Raw genomic sequence first — 17,176 nt, 5'->3', positions numbered from 1 at the left:
TAGTGCATGTCAAAGAATGTATGACATGTTACAAATCTGCAATAATTTTTCTGGCTTTGGTGATGGTTTAAGAGCAAAACCTGTAGCAGAATAAATAACGTTATCACAAGACAGTAGAGTGTTATGCATTTTGTAAAATTCGGACGTGCGGTAGACCAGCGCCTCAACCAGATATTATTTAATAATTGGTTATAGAGTTTTTGTCGAGTAGGAACTTTTTAATTTACGGCACTAATTAACAAACCGTACTCTTGAGGTACAAAGCTCAACACTAAAAACAGCCAAACTTATCTGAAATATTAACTATTCATTCATCCTAGACAATATTGTTGATTGCTGTAGCTGAGGTCTCGAACTGGGGCTGAGCTCATGCGTGCTCAGCACTATATTCACATCAGTGTGAGGGCGCAGGAGCGCCTCACACACGTCGTTGCCGGTTGCTGCAAGCCCTAGCTACTGACTTAGGTATCGATTCGCAATGGCGAGTTTGGTACGTCGCTGCGATTTCTGTACGAAACCACAGTGATGCGCAAGGAAACACACTCACTCTTACAAAACAATAAATAACAAAACACGGTGGTTCCAAACAGTCTGAAAGGCTTGTAGGGGTGCTGCAGGGTAGGTTGTGCTGAGAAATGAATTTTAAGAAAAAAATTCTATACCTTCCGCCGTTTCCGAGTTGATTAGCACTGAAGTTAGCTAATCAGGCCGTTGTACGCGCAGATACAGTTAGACTTAGTTGTTCTTACAGCGTGGATGATAGCGCGCGAGATGCGCTCAGCCTTTGGATCGGGATCGATCCCTACACCATTTATTGTCCAGTTTTTGAATGGCTTTCCCATTCAGTTTTTTGAAACAAAACGAAGAACTTGTTTGGCGCAGGTGGCGCAGTGGTTAGTACACTGGACTCACATTCGAGACGACGACATCTCTACCCACTTCCAGCCATCCAGATTTACGTTTTCCGTGATTTCCCTAATTCGCTCCAGGTAAATGCACGGGATGGTTCCTTTGAAAGGGCACGTCCAATTTCATTCCCAATCCTTTGAAACTTCTGTGTTATTTTTTCACTTAAGGTGAAATACCTGAGACGGTGACACTACTACATTATTTGATTCTGAAACTGCTGAGTGAAACTGAATGAAAGTGAACCTGCTTGAAGTGTTGAGTGAAACGGAACGAACTGAATTTTCCCTGACTAACAAAACTCAAACTTTTTCTATTCATTGATTACTCACAATATTCAACGGTAACGCAACCTGACTGCTTTCAGATTAACTGAAAAGAACGGCCTTGACTAAAATTAATCCTACCAATAAACTATACATTACATTAGTCACTTACTTCACAAAAATCTTCAGCAACGCTATTTCCGGTTTTAAGGCAACCGGGATTCACCCTTTTAATCCGGAAGCCATACGAAAGGAAGCTTTTGCACCAAGCACTGTCTGAGATAATCCAGTTCCTCTCGAATATGGTTCTGCAAGCATATCTCAAAATGACCTGGCGAGTAACGACATTTATAATCTTTCTTTTCATGACCTTATGTCAATTCCTAACACCCAGAGAGCAATTAAGAGACATATACGACATAAATTAATAAGTGCTGGTACTGATCCCCCATGGTACACAAAACGGATCAGATCGCTGTGCAGAATCAGCGAAAAACGTATGCCAAATTTAAAATAACACAAAATCCCCAAGTTTGGCAGAGTTTTACAGAAGTTCAAAATATGTCGCGTACTTCAATGCCAGATGCTTTTAATAATTTCCAGAACGAAATTTTGTCTCGAAATCTGGAACAAAACCCAAAGAGATTTTGGTCATACATAAAGCACACCAGTGGCAAGACACAATCAATACCTTTCAGTGTGTGGTAACAACGGTGAAGTCACTGATGACAATGCCTCTAAAGCAGAGTTGTTAAACACGGTTTTCTGAAACTCCTTCACCAAAGAAGAGCCGGCGGGTGTGTCCGTGCGGTTCTAGGCGCTTCAGTCTGGAACCGCGCGACCGCTACGGTTGAAGGTTCGAATTCTGCCTCGGCCATAGATGTGTGTGATGTCCTTAGGTTAGTTAGTTTAAGTAGTTCTAAGTTCTAGGGGACTGATGACCTCAGATGTTAAGTCCCGTAGTGCTCAGAGCCATTTGAATTTGAACCAAAGAAGACGAAGTAAGTATTCCTGAATTCGAATCAAGAACAATTGCCAAGATGAGGGTCAAACTGTAGGAGAAGATAGATCTTAGGATAAATGCAACAAATAATTGACAACGTTAGGTGTAAGTGTTACTCTGATATGAAGAGTTTGGCAAAGAAGCAGCAACCCCGACAATCAACATCACACCAGCCAGAGGACTGATCGTTCTTCGTCCAAAAAATGACTTAACGCGTTGTACCGTTCCAATAAAGATCTCCAACAGCAACCACTGTCATCCATAAGAATGATATACATGACTGTTGGATGGCAATAAATCAGCTATGACAATAAATATTCTTTGCTGGCAACGTGCCCATTTGAGAAATTAATTTTGTGACTTATAATGGTCCAAGCTAAAATTCCAAGTCAGACATCTTGCCGCGAACATTATCAAAATAGGGGCCATCAAAACTCACAAGTGCATCCGTTTAAATTTTCAGTTGCTTTATTATTTGCCAATAACTGTTGAACATTCTCAAGTATTTGTATGCACTGTTTCTTTAGTTTGGTTGTATACTTTGGAAACCAGACTCTGTGATCATACTGAATCAGCTGTTCTCTGATTATATCCCTAATGTCTAACTTATCTGGATTGCTTTGATAATACGTACAGTAAAATGACTCCTGTTACAAGTGATTGAAATTAAAATTTGTCGCTGACTTTTTTATCTATTACCCTAAATCACGTCAACGTTAAGGCCAGGCTAGGAAAGTACTATTGGAATAGGAACTGAGGCGTAGGAAACAAACGGTGACACTGACCATTTACTTTCTGAGATTTTCGCTTGTTGCTGTCGTGAAGCAAGCTGTTTTGAGCAAACTCCGTGGTTCGGTTTGCTACATATCTGCCTGCGAAATCATCAGTAAATGAGTCTGAAAAACTGTTTGCCTCTTTTTGGTCGTAGCGGCCGATTGCCACCCGGTTTGCCCCTAGATCGAATCCCGATACTGCCAGTTTTATCCGTGCTGAGAGGAAAGGGCCAGCGTGCATTCAGCCTGGTGACACCAGGCACTTGACCGAGTAGTGGAGGCTCCAGGTCACCAAAACTGACAACGGCAAGAAGAGTGGTACTCTGAGCCCATTCCCCTGTATACCGCATCCAATGATGCCTTTATTGGAGGGTGGCACGGCGGCAGGTTGTTATTGGTTGGCCTGCGACGTCCAGTTGGTTGGAACTCGCATTTTTATGTTTGCAACACTCGAAAATGTTGATAACGTTTATCTAAGATCGACTGCTCGTACAAACTACCTTTGCTCTGCTCTAGAGAATTGAACTTTCGATAACTAAAGGTATTTCACTGCTATAGGTATAAACATGAAATGGATGATAACTTAGTCTAAGAAAATTCACTGTCACAATACGATAACGGTGGTATGGTGAGCCCTTGAGGATGGAGCAGCAGAACTGAATTAGCTTTAGAAAAAGACGAAGACAAATTTACGGCAAGAAAATAAAAGTGGTAGCATATCAGGTGTTTGTATTGCACTCACTCATAGTTATTCTGGCTTTCAGAGGTTGGTACACTAGGAAACACCAATAACCAGTGTTGATTCTCCAGCTACGCTACTACCGATATTTCCGGTTTAGCTCCTAGTAGAGGTGCGAATTTATGCCGATACGGAAACAACCTGGAGCAATACCACGACCTCCCTGTCACTACCGGAAACGTGTGGATTTTAATTTTGTAAAGCCGGTCAAATGCGCTGAGGCAACACAGCGGCACACGAAGTTTCGCCGAAGCGTGGAGGTTTTGTATTTGCTCTGTAGCCAGCGAGTGTGCAAGGCGAGATCTTTTGCCGAAAGCGTGGTAACCGTTGCGGAAGAAAACGCTTACAGGAGTTGGCGGAATGTGGTCACTAGCCTATTGGAAGCCGCTGCTGAACGGGTCGTTTGGCCAGAGACTGTCAGCGACAACCGCCGGGCGGAACTGTGCGCCGATTGTGACCGAATTAGCGGAATCAGGGTCGGTGCGGCGTGAACTCCCGTGCGGCAGCGCTCATTTGCAGTAATCGACTTGCCGCGCGGACACGAGTTGCGAAAGCAGAGCTGCACTTGGCGGTGTTACGCTTAAACGTTGCAGAGTTCGGACTGAGCGCTCTGCTGAGCGACCTCAGCACAAGGCGGCACTTTTCACAGCAAACAACTCGTTGTCTTGTGTGGCTGTCTACTCACGGACAATTCATCGCCACTTTCTAATTAAGCCAATTGCACTACCCTCAATATTGTCATAGTAACAACAAGGTCACACGTGATAGGTCCTCCAGAGGTGGCTGCGTCCCTCGCTCTCCACGGTGACGTCAGACGATAACCCAACTGTGCTCTCTGGAACTCCGGATGTCTTCGTTCGATTCCCTGCATGTGTAACTATCCTGCTGCTCTCCTCTGAATTCTGAGATGTGTTTCATAATTTTATCACATAATTACGTATGACTTTATCAATCAATTACGCTGTTCCCTGTATCCAAGGATATATGTTATATGTTGTTGTTGTTGTATTCAGTCCGGAGACTGGTTTGATGCAGCTCTCCATGCTGCTCTATCCTGTGCAAGCTTCTTCATCTCCCAGTACTTACTGCAACCTACATCTTTCTGAATCTGCTTAGTGTATACATCTCTTGGTCTCCCTCTACGATTTTTACCCTCCACGCTGCCCTCCAATGCTAAATTTGTGATCCTTTGATGCCTCATAATATGCCAATCCAACCGATCCATTCTTTTTGTCAAGTTGTGCCACAAGCTCCTCTTCTCCCCAATCCTATTCAATACTTTCTCATTAGTTATGTGATCTACCCATCTAATCTTCATCATTCTTCTGTAGCACCACATTTCTAAAGCTTCTATTCTCTTCTAGTCCAAACTATTTATCGTCCATGTTTCACTTCCATACGTGGCTACACTCCATACAAATACTTTCAGAAACGACTTATAAGTTTATCATAAAATTACGTTGTCCCATGGACTTCAACCTTGGGCCTTCGGCATTGGGACGTGGAGCCTGAAGTAGTACTTAACATTATGAAGACGACGAAAGTCGTTGCACTGTGACGTCTTCGTGAAGTCACTTAACACTATGAAGACGACGAAAGTCGTTGCACTGTGACGTCTTCGTGAAGTCTTCACTGTTCGGAATGTGTGTAATTGCCATAGATTTGCGCTGCAAAGGCTTTCCATGCTATTGCATTAAATCTTAGGATTTTGAGGTCATCTATGCAGTAGAGAGGAATATAAATCGTACAGTGAACTCAGTGATCTCATATTGACAGTTCATTTTAGAATGCCACTCTTTACCACAGCATACCTGTTAACAGGATGTGATTCAAAACTTGTGAAGGTTGGACTTCGTCTCTGATCGTGAATGTGAAATTAGAATAGAAATTGAGAATATTTATCGTAATGCTAAAATAAAACTTACAGAGATGATGTAGGGAGAGGTTTGTATGCAGATGAAGCGCAATAAGCTGGTTGATAACGACAGACTAGGTTCATCTCAATATCCTCTTGGCATCAACATATGTAGCAAGATGCCATCATTGGCGTGTATGAAACTCTAACATTAAAGTTGTCATCATCATCAGAGGGTCCTTCACAGCGTGTTTATTAAAAACTCTCAGTGTTATGAATTTGTACTGGTTATACAGTGCAATATGGATTGCAACAGACGAACTAAGTGACGGTATGTGAAAGTGCTATTTAACGATGTTGTAAGTTATGCACGTGAATGTAGCGTACAAGATGATTTAGACCGTTGTGTAAATGTATGTATGTGTGCAGTACTGGAACCTTCTAGTAAAACTCGTGTAAATATTACATGTCTAGAACTTGGAATTACAGATGAGTACCGAAATATGTCGTCCCTACTACAGGTTTGGACACCACACAAGTAGAATTTATAGCATATAAAATCAATAATTTCATTAGTATTGAAGGGACGCATGGCGTAATGAATAATAAGGAATGTGTTAACAACATATGTGTTTTTATTTTCTGTAATCGTAAAATGTTAATAAAGTTATTTAAAACATATATATTTTGTATTAAATAGGTCCAACAATGGTATGATCAGCATCAGCAGGAAACATAAATAATATGCAATTTACTTACAGGTATCATAAACAGGTCATACTATTTCGATAACATACACACATACATACAAAACATACGCTCACTCATTCGGCGAATAGTGCGAATGTGGCAGAGTGTCGACACCATTCTCTCAAGTGACTCGTTTATCATCCCGTGGCGACAGTCCGTTTTTCAGTTGTAATACGGTGTGCACCACATGTTTACTTGATTAAAAATTTACTTGGCATATCATAAGTGGAGCAGGAGGAAGAGTATCAGCACCGACACCGTTATACAGGCATTTAATGTAATTGTCAACCGTAACATGTTTTTTAAATGCACAAGTCATACCCTTAGCCTGTCAAAGGGTTGCACCTGTGTCTATCCAGTATGCATACATTTTCGTTTGAAAGCCAATAAAACCGACAGTGAACGCCCCAATCGGCTCGCCTTTTGTAAGACTGATAACCTTATTGTTTGCAGGATTTATGTCACAAGGATTATTGGCTGCATAGCTGGAAGCGTCGAATTCATGAGGATTGTGCATTACCAATTCATATGGATCACAGTCTTTAACCCCTTAAATGGAACTGTCTTCCAAATGAGGTTTAGCAAACTCATAATGAGACCTGTATATGTGAAGTATGGGCGGATGTAATACACACATAAACACATAAAGACGCCCGCTGAACTTGATCAAAATTTCTTATCACAAGGGCAGCAAATTCCTTATTGAAGATAGCTACCTATTTAAAATTGGGTTTGGTGATTAACTGCCTTTCACAAAGGCACCCATCTCATTTCTGAACTAAGCAAATCTTGCATCGATTTTTCATAGTTTATTGAAGATAGCGTTATTCGTGAGTTTGCCAACTACTGGATATATCATTAGGCCTGTCAACATCTGGTTAGAGTTCTAATGAAACATTGGTACATTTCTACATTGCATCCCATGAAAGTCTTGGTGCAGGAAAGTAGAAGGCATGTTAAAGCTTGTATGTTTGCATGCTCACACTCCTAAACCGTTCAAAAAATTTTGTAAATAAAAGCACGTCTTTCTGCATACAAAGATTTACACTGGCCTAAATTAAAAGTAATAAACTGTTCCAAACACATACTGTGTACTTGTGCTCCGTATTTGTAAAACTACTGCCAGTAAGCTTGATGTAGAATGCGGTTGCGTCAGTGTGCGCTGTCTCATAAGTTTGTCCTCTGAATCTAAATATTCGCACTGGAATTCTCCTTTTCTCATCATGAGCTGAAATTCATCATGGTCATAGTATATGCTCAACTGAACTGTAAATCTTTGGGATGCGTAGTTTCAGCAAATTTCTATAGTGGTGCTTGTATGAACCTTAATGAGTCCAAGAAATGTAATGTGATAATTTCTGTCATCTTCTTTGAAAACGAAATGCATTTCTTAGGGTCCTCGGCTAGCCAAATCGTTATGCACACCGAATTTATTCAAGGATTCGATCAGGAAATGCACTTCATACCCTGAAATTGTTAAAAAAAATACAGGTACGTCTTGGAGGGCTTATAACTCAAATTACCTTAGTTGTGTCCTACACTACAGAATTTACCAGTTAAACGACAATTATCCTAACAGGTGACTGCAAATGGAATAGTTAATCGCAGTCTCATATAGTGAATTACTTGGAGGTGTTTATTTTATTGGAAAAATGGAGTTACCGATATCATCAACTCTCAGAGAGCAACCATCTTGCAGGATCTTTCCCAGTGTACGGTTCGAAATGGGTACGAGATGAATCGTAATGAACATACAACTCGGTATGCTGCTGTGAACAGTACATGTTGTTCTTTGATGGTACGATACTGAATTTTAGGATCTCTTTCACACTGCACCACAGGTGTGAGCAGACGCTTCAATTCTGTGTAGGCAGCGAATGGTACTCGCTCTCTGTGGCGAAAAGTTTTAAAATCTATCATTTTATCAAGACCTGTAGGCACATCTACATGAACGGAAGCTTTTATAGAACAGTTTTGCTGATGATCAGATAAATTTTCACTCAGGTAAAATGCAAAAATCTGCATTAGATATACTGTACACCAGTATGTTTACTCAGTTGCGACGTCATAAGACCGCAAATTCCTTATCCAAAATTAATTCTTCTTGTTATTGTTTTCATCTGAGATGAGCAGCAAATCTAAATTTTTTACGACTGTCCAGCAATATCTGAGACATGGAGGAGGTCGGCAAGTTTATGAGCAGTATTACCATTACAATCCTTGCAAGGTGCTGAGGTGTGTACATGAATAGAAATATGATCATTCTGATTTTCAAATACACCAGTGTCCTGAGTTTTCATGGGATAATAAATGCCGTCATGTTTATAATGATTGGGAACATCCAATACGTCATATTTACCAAGATGTTCCAGACAGGTATCGAAATTATTCTCTCAGGCAAAAAGTAACAATTTAAATCAGAATTTACCTTTGCAGAATGAAATTTTCACTCTCAGCAGAGTGTGATCTGATATGAAACTTCTTGGCAGATTAAAACCGTGGGCCAGACTGAGACCCGAAAGCGGGCCTTCTGCTTCTCTTGGCACTTCTATCAGTCCACACTCCGCTGCAAAGTGAAAACTTCATTCTGGAAACATGCTAAGGCTGTGGCTAAGCCATGTACCCGCTATACCCAGTAGCGCTAGTTTGCAAGGTTCGCAGGAGTGCTTCTGTGAATTTCGGAAGGTAGGAGACGAGGTACTGGCGGAAGTTAAGCTGTGAGTACGGTCGTAAGTCTTACTTGGGTGGCTCTGTTGGCAGAACAGTTGCCCACGAAAGGCAAAGGTCCCGAGTTCGAGTCTCGGTCGGGCGTACAGTTTTAATCTACCAGGAAGTTCCAAAATATTTATAAACAACTGTGTGTTTTGATGCTACATCCTTTGGAAGTTTTATATACTACTTGGGTCATAACCACACTCGTAAGAAAAAAGCGACCAAATACAGCACTTTGCATGATGCTTTCCCGGATTCGCTTTCATTGAATTGTAAGAACCACCATTCATTGAGTGAGGTGCTTTGTAAAATTACATTTATTCTACTCCACATATATACGACAGCCATCTCAGTCACAATGTAACACATAGCAGCAACAAATTCACAGTATAACATTGCATTACACTTATTAGAAGGATACTGAGGTTCCTTTAGAGCCTTAGAAATGTTTTCTATGCAAAGAGGTTTTTACAGATATAGAAATACAGGATGATCTAGATATTGTTGATGTTGTAGTGGTGTTCAGTCCAGAGACTGGTTTGATGCAGCTCTCCATGCTACCCTATCCTGTACAAGCGTCTTCATCCCCCAGTACTTAGTGGAACCCACATCCTTCTGAATCTGCTTAGTGTATTCATCTCTTAGTCTCCCTCTACCATTTTGCCCTCCACTCTGCCCTCCAATGTTAAATGAATGATCCCTTGATGCCTCAGAGCATGTCCTACCAACCGGTCCCTTCTTCTTGTCAAGTTGTGCCACAAACTCCTCTTCTCCCCAATTCTATTTAATACTTCATCATTTTTTATGTGATCCACCCATCTAATCCTGAGCATTCTTCTGTAGTACCACATTTTGAAAGCTTCTTTTCTCTGCTTGTACAAAGTATTTATCCTCCATGTTTCACTTCCATACATGGCTACACTCCATACAAACACTATCAGAAACGAGTTCCTGACACTTAAATCTATACTTGTTCGATTCTTCAGAAACGCTTTCCTTGCCATTGCCCGTCTACATATTATATCTTCTCTACTTCGAACATTATCATTTATTTTGCACCCCAAATAGCAAAACTCCTTTACTACCTAAGTGTCTCATTTCCTAATCTAATTCCCTCAGCATCGCCCGACTTAATTCGACGACATTCCAATATCCTCGTTTTGCTTTTGTTGATGTTCATCTTATATCCTCCTTTCAAGACACTTTCCAATCCGTTCAACTGCTCTTCCAAGTCCTTTTCTGTCTCTGATAGAATTACAATGTCATCGGCAAACCTCAAAGCTTTTATTTCTTCTCCATGGATTTTAATACCTACTCCGAATACTTCTTTTGTTTCCTTTACTGCTTGCTCAATATACAGATTGTGTAACATTGGGGAGAGGCTACAACCCTGTCTCACTCCCTTCCCAACCACTGCTTCCCTTTCATGTCCCTCGACTCTTAATACTGCCATCTGGTTTCTGTTCAAATTTAAATAGCCTTTCGCTCCCTGTATTTTACCCCTGCCACCTTTAGAATTTGAAAAAGAGTATTCTAATCAATGTTGTCAAAAGCTTTCTCTAATTCTACAAATTCTTGACGTAGGTTTGCCTTTCCTTAATCTTTCTTCTAAGATAAGTCGTAAGGTCAGTATTGCCTCACGTGTTCCAGTCTTTCTACGGAATCCAAACTGATCTTCCCCGAGGTCGGCTTCTACTAGTTTTTCCATTCGTCTGTAAAGAATTCGCGTTAGTATTTTGCAGCTGTGCTTTATTAAACTGATAGTTCGGTAATTTTCACATCTATCAACACCTGCTTGTTTGGGATTGGAATTATTATATTCTTATTGAAGTCTGAGGGTATTTGCCTGTCTCATACATCTTGCTCACCAGATGGTAGAGTTCTGTCAGGACTGGGTCTCCCAAGTCCGTCAGTAGTTCTAATGGAATGTTGTCTACTCCCGGGGCCTTGTTTCGACTCAGATCTTTCAGTACTCTGTCAAACTCTTCACGCAGTATCGTATCCCCCATTTCATCTTCATCTACATCCTCTTCCATTTCCATAATATTGTCATCAAGTACATCGCCCTTGTATAGACCCTCTACATACTCCTTGAGCCTTTCTGCTTTCCCTTCTTTGCTTACACCTGGGTTTCGATCTGAGCTCTTGATATTCAAACAAGTGGTTCTCTTTTCTCCAAAGGTCCCTTTAATTTTCCTGTTGGCAGTATCTATCTTACCCATAGTGAGATAAGCCTTTACATCCTTACATTTGTCCTCTAGCCATTCCTGCTTAGCCAATTTGCACTTCCTGTTGTTCTCATTTTTGAGACGTCTGTATTCTTTTTGCCTCCTTCATTTACTGCATTTTTATATTTTCTCCTTTCATCAATTAAGTTCAATATTTCTTCTGTTACCCAAGGATTTCTACTAGCCCTCGTCTTTTTACCTACTTGATCCTCTGCTGCCCTCAGTACTTCTTCCCTCAGAGCTACCCATTCTTCTTCTACTCTACTTCCTTCCCCCATTCCTGTCAATTGTTCCCTTATGCTCTCCCTGAAACTCTGTACAACCTCTATCTACATCTACATCTACATCTACATGACTACTCTGCAATTCGCATTTAAGTTCTTGGCAGAGGGTTCAGCGAACCACAATCATACTATCTCTCTACTATTCCACTCCCGAACAGCGAGCGGGAAAAACGAACACCTAAACCTTTCTGTTCGAGCTCTGATTTCTCTTATTTTATTTTGATGATCATTCCTACCTATGTAGGTTGGGCTCAATAAAATATTTTCGCATTCGGAAGAGAAAGTTGGTGACTGAAATTTCGTAAAAAGGTCTCGCCGCGACGAAAAACGTCTATGCTGTAATGACTTCCATCCCAACTCGTGTATCATATCTGCCACACTCTCTCCCCTATAACGCGATAATACAAAACGAGCTGCCCTTCTTTGCACCCTCTCGATGTCCTCCGTCAATCCCATCTGGTAAGGATCCCACACCGCGCAGCAATATTCTAACAGAGGACGAACGAGTGTAGTGTAAGCTGTCTCTTTAGTGGACTTGTTGTATCTTCTAAGTGTCCTGCCAATGAAACGCAACCTTTGGCTCGCCTTCCCGACAATATTATCTATGTGGTCTTTCCACCTGAAGTTGCTCGTAATTTTAACACCCAGGTACTTAGTTGAATTGACAGCCTTGAGAATTGTACTATTTATCGAGTAATCGAATTCCAACGGATTTCTTTTGGAACTCATGTGGATCATCTCACACTTTTCGTTATTTAGCGTCAACTGCCACCTGACACACCATACAGCAATCTTTTCTAAATCGCTTTGCAGCTGATACTGGTCTTCGGATGACCTTACTAGACGGTAAATTACAGCATCATCTGCGAACAGTCTAAGAGAACTGCTCAGATTGTCACCCAGGTCATTTATATAGATCAGGAACAGTAGAGGTCCCAGGACGCTTCCCTGGGGAACACCTGATATCACTTCAGTTTTACTCGATGATTTGTCGTCTATTATTACGAACTGTGACCTTCCTGACAGGAAATCACGAATCCAGTCGCACAACTGAGACGATACCCCATAGCTCCGCAACTTGATTAGAAGTCGCTTGTGAGGAACGGTGTCAAAAGCTTTCCGGAAATCTAGAAATACGGAATCAACTTGAGATCCCCTGTCGATAGCGGCCATTACTTCGTGCGAATAAAGAGCTACCTGCGTTGCACAAGAGCGATGTTTTCTGAAGCCATGCTGATTACGTGTCAATAGATCGTTCCCTTCGAGGCGGTTCATAATGTTTGAATACAGTATATGCTCCAAAACCCTACTGCAAACCGACGCCAATGATATAGGTCTGTAGTTAAATGGATTACTCCTACTACCCTTCTTGAACACTGGTGCGACCTGCGCAATTTTCCAATCTGTAGGTACAGATCTATCGGTGAGCGAGCGGTTGTATATGAGTGCTAAGTAGGGAGCTATAGTATCAGCGTTATCTGAAAGGAACCTAATCGGTATACAATCTGGACCTGAAGACTTGCCTGTATCAAGCGATTTGAGTTGCTTCGCAACCCCTGAGGTATCTACTTCTAAGAAACTCATGCTAGCAGATGTTCGTGTTTCAAATTCTGGAATATTCCATTCGTCTTCCCTGGTGAAGGAATTTCGGAAAACTGCGTTCAATAACTCCGCTTTAGCGGCACAGTCGTCGATAACAGTACCATCGGCACTGCGCAGCGAAGGTGTTGACTGCGTCTTGCCGCTTGTGTACTTTACATACGACCAGAATTTCTTCGGATTTTCTACCAAATTTCGAGACAATGTTTCGTTGTGGAACCTATTAAAGGCATCTCGCATCGAAGTACGTGCCAAATTTCGCGCGTCTGTAAATTTTAGCCCATCTTCAGGATTTCGCGTTCTTCTAAACTTCGCATGCTTTTTCCGTTGCCTCTGCAACAGCGTTCGGACCTTTTTTGTGTACCACGGGGGATCCGTTCCATCTCTTACCAATTTATGAGGTATGAATATCTTAATTGCTGTTCCTACTATATCTTTGAATTTGAGCCACATCTCGTCTACATTCGCATAGTCAGTTCGGAAGGAATGGAAATTGTCTTTTAGGAAGGCTTCTAGTGGCACTTTATCCGCTTTTTTAAATAAAATTAGTTTGCGTTTGTTTCTGATGGATTTGGAAGAAATGGTATTGAGCCTAGCTACAATGACCTTGTGATCACTAATCCCTGTATCAGTCATGATGCTCTCTATCAGCTCTGGATTGTTTGTGGCCAAGAGGTCAAGTGTGTTTTCGCAACCATTTACAATTCGCGTCGGTTCGTGGACTAACTGCTCGAAATAATTTTCGGAGAATGCATTTAGGACAAGCTCGGAAGACGTTTTCTGCCTACCACCGGTTTTGAACAAGTATTTTTGCCAACATACCGAGGGTAGGTTGAAGTCCCCACCAACTATAACCGTATGAGTGGGGTATTTATTTGTTACGAGACTCAAACATTCTCTGAACTGTTCCGCAACTGTATCATCGGTGTCTGGGGGTCGGTAGAAGGATCCAATTATTAACTTAATTCGGTTGTTAAGTATAACCTCCACCCACACTAATTCGCACGGAATATCTACTTCGACTTCACTGCAAGATAAACCACTACTGACAGACACAAACACTCCACCACCAATTCTGCCTAATCTATCTTTCCTGAACACCGTCTGAGACTTCGTAAAAATTTCTGCAGAACTTATTTCAGGCTTTAGCCAGCTTTCTGTACCTATAACGATATCAGCTTCTGTGCTTTCTATTAGCGCTTGAAGCTCAGGGACTTTTCCAGCGCAACTACAACAATTTACAACTAAAATTCCGACTGTTCCTTGATCCAAGCACGTCCTGTATTTGCCAAGCACCCTTTGAAATTGCAGCCCATCCCGCACTTTCCCGAGGCCTTCTAACCTAAAAAACCGCCCAGTCCACGCCACACAGCCTCCGCTACCCGTGTAGCCGCCAGCTGAGTGTAGTGAACTCCTGACCTATTCAGGGGAACCCGAAACCCCACCACCCTATGGCGCAAGTCTAGCAATCTGCAGCCAATACGGTCGCAAAACCGTCTGAGCCTCTGATTCAGACCCTCCACCCGGCTCTGCACCAAAGGTCCGCAGTCGGTTCTGTCAACGATGCTGCAGATGGTGAGCTCTGCCTTCATCTCGTAAGCATGACCGGCAGCCTTCACCAAATCAGATAGCCGCTGGAATCCAGAGAGAATTTCCTCAGATCCAAAGCGACACATGTCATTAGTGCTTACATGTGCCACCACCTGCAGCTGGCTGCATCCTGTGCTCTTCATGGCATCCGGAAGGACCCTTTCCACATCAGGAATGACTCCTCCCGGAATGCACACGGAGTGCACACTGGATTTCTTCCCCTCCTTAGCCGCCGTATCCCTAAGGGGCCTCATTACGCGCCTAACATTGGAGCTCCCAACTACCAGTAAGCCCACCCTCTGCGATTGCCCTGACCTTGGAGGCTGAGAATGATCCTCTGAAACAGGGCAGGCAGCTGCATCTGGCTCAGCCAGAGATAGTGCCTGAAACCGGTTTGTCAGACGCACCGGGGAGGCTTTCTGATCAGCCTCCGGGGACGCCTTTCGCTGCCTGCCACGCCTTGGAACGACCTCCAAATCAAACACAGGCGAGGGCTCAGCCCCACTGCGGGCAGCAACCGGGGAAACCACAGCGGCAGACCGATCTGGGGACAGATGGGACGAGGTTGACATCCCCGTGATACCCGAGTCCGGCTCCCCACAGTGGTGCCCATTGGAAACAGCCTCAAGCTGCGCGACCGAAGTCAGCGCCGATTGCAGCTGTGAGCGAAGGGATGCCAAGTCAGCCCTCATCCGAACCTCTGGTTCTTTCTGTTTATCCAGGTCACATCTCCTTAAATTCCCACCTTTTTGCAGTTTCTTCAGTTTTAATCTACAGGACATAACCAATAGATTGTGGTCAGAATCCACATCTGCCCTTGGAAATGTCTTACAATTTAAAACCTGGTCCCGAAATCTCTGTCTTGCCATTATACAATCTATCTGAAACCTTTTAGTATCTCCAGGATTCTTCCATGTATACAACCTTCATTCATGATTCTTGAACCAAGTGTTAGCTATGATTAAGTTATGCTCTATGCAAAATTCTACCAGACGGCTTCCTCTCCCATTTTTTAGCCCCAATCCATATTCACCTACTATGTTTCCTTCTCTCCCTTTTCCTACTCTCGAATTCCAGTCACCCATGACTATTAAGTTTTTATCTCCCTTTCCTACCTGAATAATTTCTTTTATCTCACCATACATTTCTTCAATTTCTTCATCATCTGAAGAGCTAGTTGGCATATAAACTTGTACTACTGTTGTAGGTGTGGGCTTCGTATCTATCTTGGCCACAATAATGCGTTCACTATGCTGTTTGTAGTAGCTTACCCGCAGACCTACTTTTTTATTCACTATTAAACCTACTTCTGCATTACCCCTATTTGATTTTGTGTCTATAACCCTATATTCACCTGACCAAAAGTCTTGTTCCTCTTGCCACCGATCTTCGCTAATTCCCACTATATCTAACTTTAACTTATCCCTTTCTCTTTTTAAATTTTCTAATGTACCTGCCTGGTTAAGGGATCTGACGTTCTGCGCTCCGATCCGTAGAACGCCAGTTTTCTTCTTTCCTGATAACGACGTCCTCTTGAGTAGTCCCCGCCCGGTGATCCGAATGGGGGACTATTTTACCTCCCGAATATTTTACCCAAGAGGACGCCATCGTCATTTTCCATACAGTAAAGCTGCATGCCCTCGGGTAATATTACGGCCGTAGTTTCCCCTTGCTTTCAGCCGTTCGTAGTACCAGCACAGCAAGGCAATGTTGGTTAATATTGCAAGGACAGGTGAGTCAATCATCCAGACTGTTGCCCTGCAACTACTGAAAAGGCTGCTGCCCCTCTTCAGGAACCACACGTTTGACTGGCCTCTCAACAGATACCACCCCATTGTGGTTGCACTTACGGTAGGGCCATCTGTATCGCTGAGGCACGCAAGGCTCCCCACCAACGGCAAGGTCCATGGTTCATAGGGAAGTCATAGGATCGAGATATCCCACGGTATTCTAAATTCGAACTTCTGTTTCTGAGAGCACCCTAAAAATAGTTCAAATTGCTCTGAGCACTAAGGGACTTAACATCTGAGGCCATGAGTCCCCTAGACTTAGAACTACTTAAACCTATCTAAGGACACCACACACATCCATGCCCGAGGCAGAATTCGAACTTGAAGCGCCTAGAACACCTCGGCCACAACGGCCGCCGAGAGCACCGTAAATCACAGCATAATTAAGGTCTGTGGTGTGGCTTATCTCAGGCAGCTGGCCATTATTATTACAACTGCTGCTGGTACTGGTATAGTTGTCGCCGATGGTACTTCGCTAATATGACAGTGTTTGCTGAGACGGGTCAGCTCCAGCACAGGTCAGAGTTGAGGGTGTCTCCCAGTGTGAAAATCCAGGCTAAGGTGATGTCACGCTGCTTCTGCCACCACTTTTTTGCATAGATGGTAGGAGTGTGGACGTCAGAGGCCTATCGCTGACGCCATGTTGCTGCCTTCTGCAGGAGATGGTGACGATGGGGCATC

This window comes from Schistocerca gregaria, chromosome 6, assembly GCF_023897955.1.
Source record: "Schistocerca gregaria isolate iqSchGreg1 chromosome 6, iqSchGreg1.2, whole genome shotgun sequence".
Lineage (NCBI taxonomy): Eukaryota > Metazoa > Arthropoda > Insecta > Orthoptera > Acrididae > Schistocerca > Schistocerca gregaria.
The sequence above is the reverse complement of the archived record's forward strand: the minus strand, read 5'-3'. Positions refer to the sequence as shown.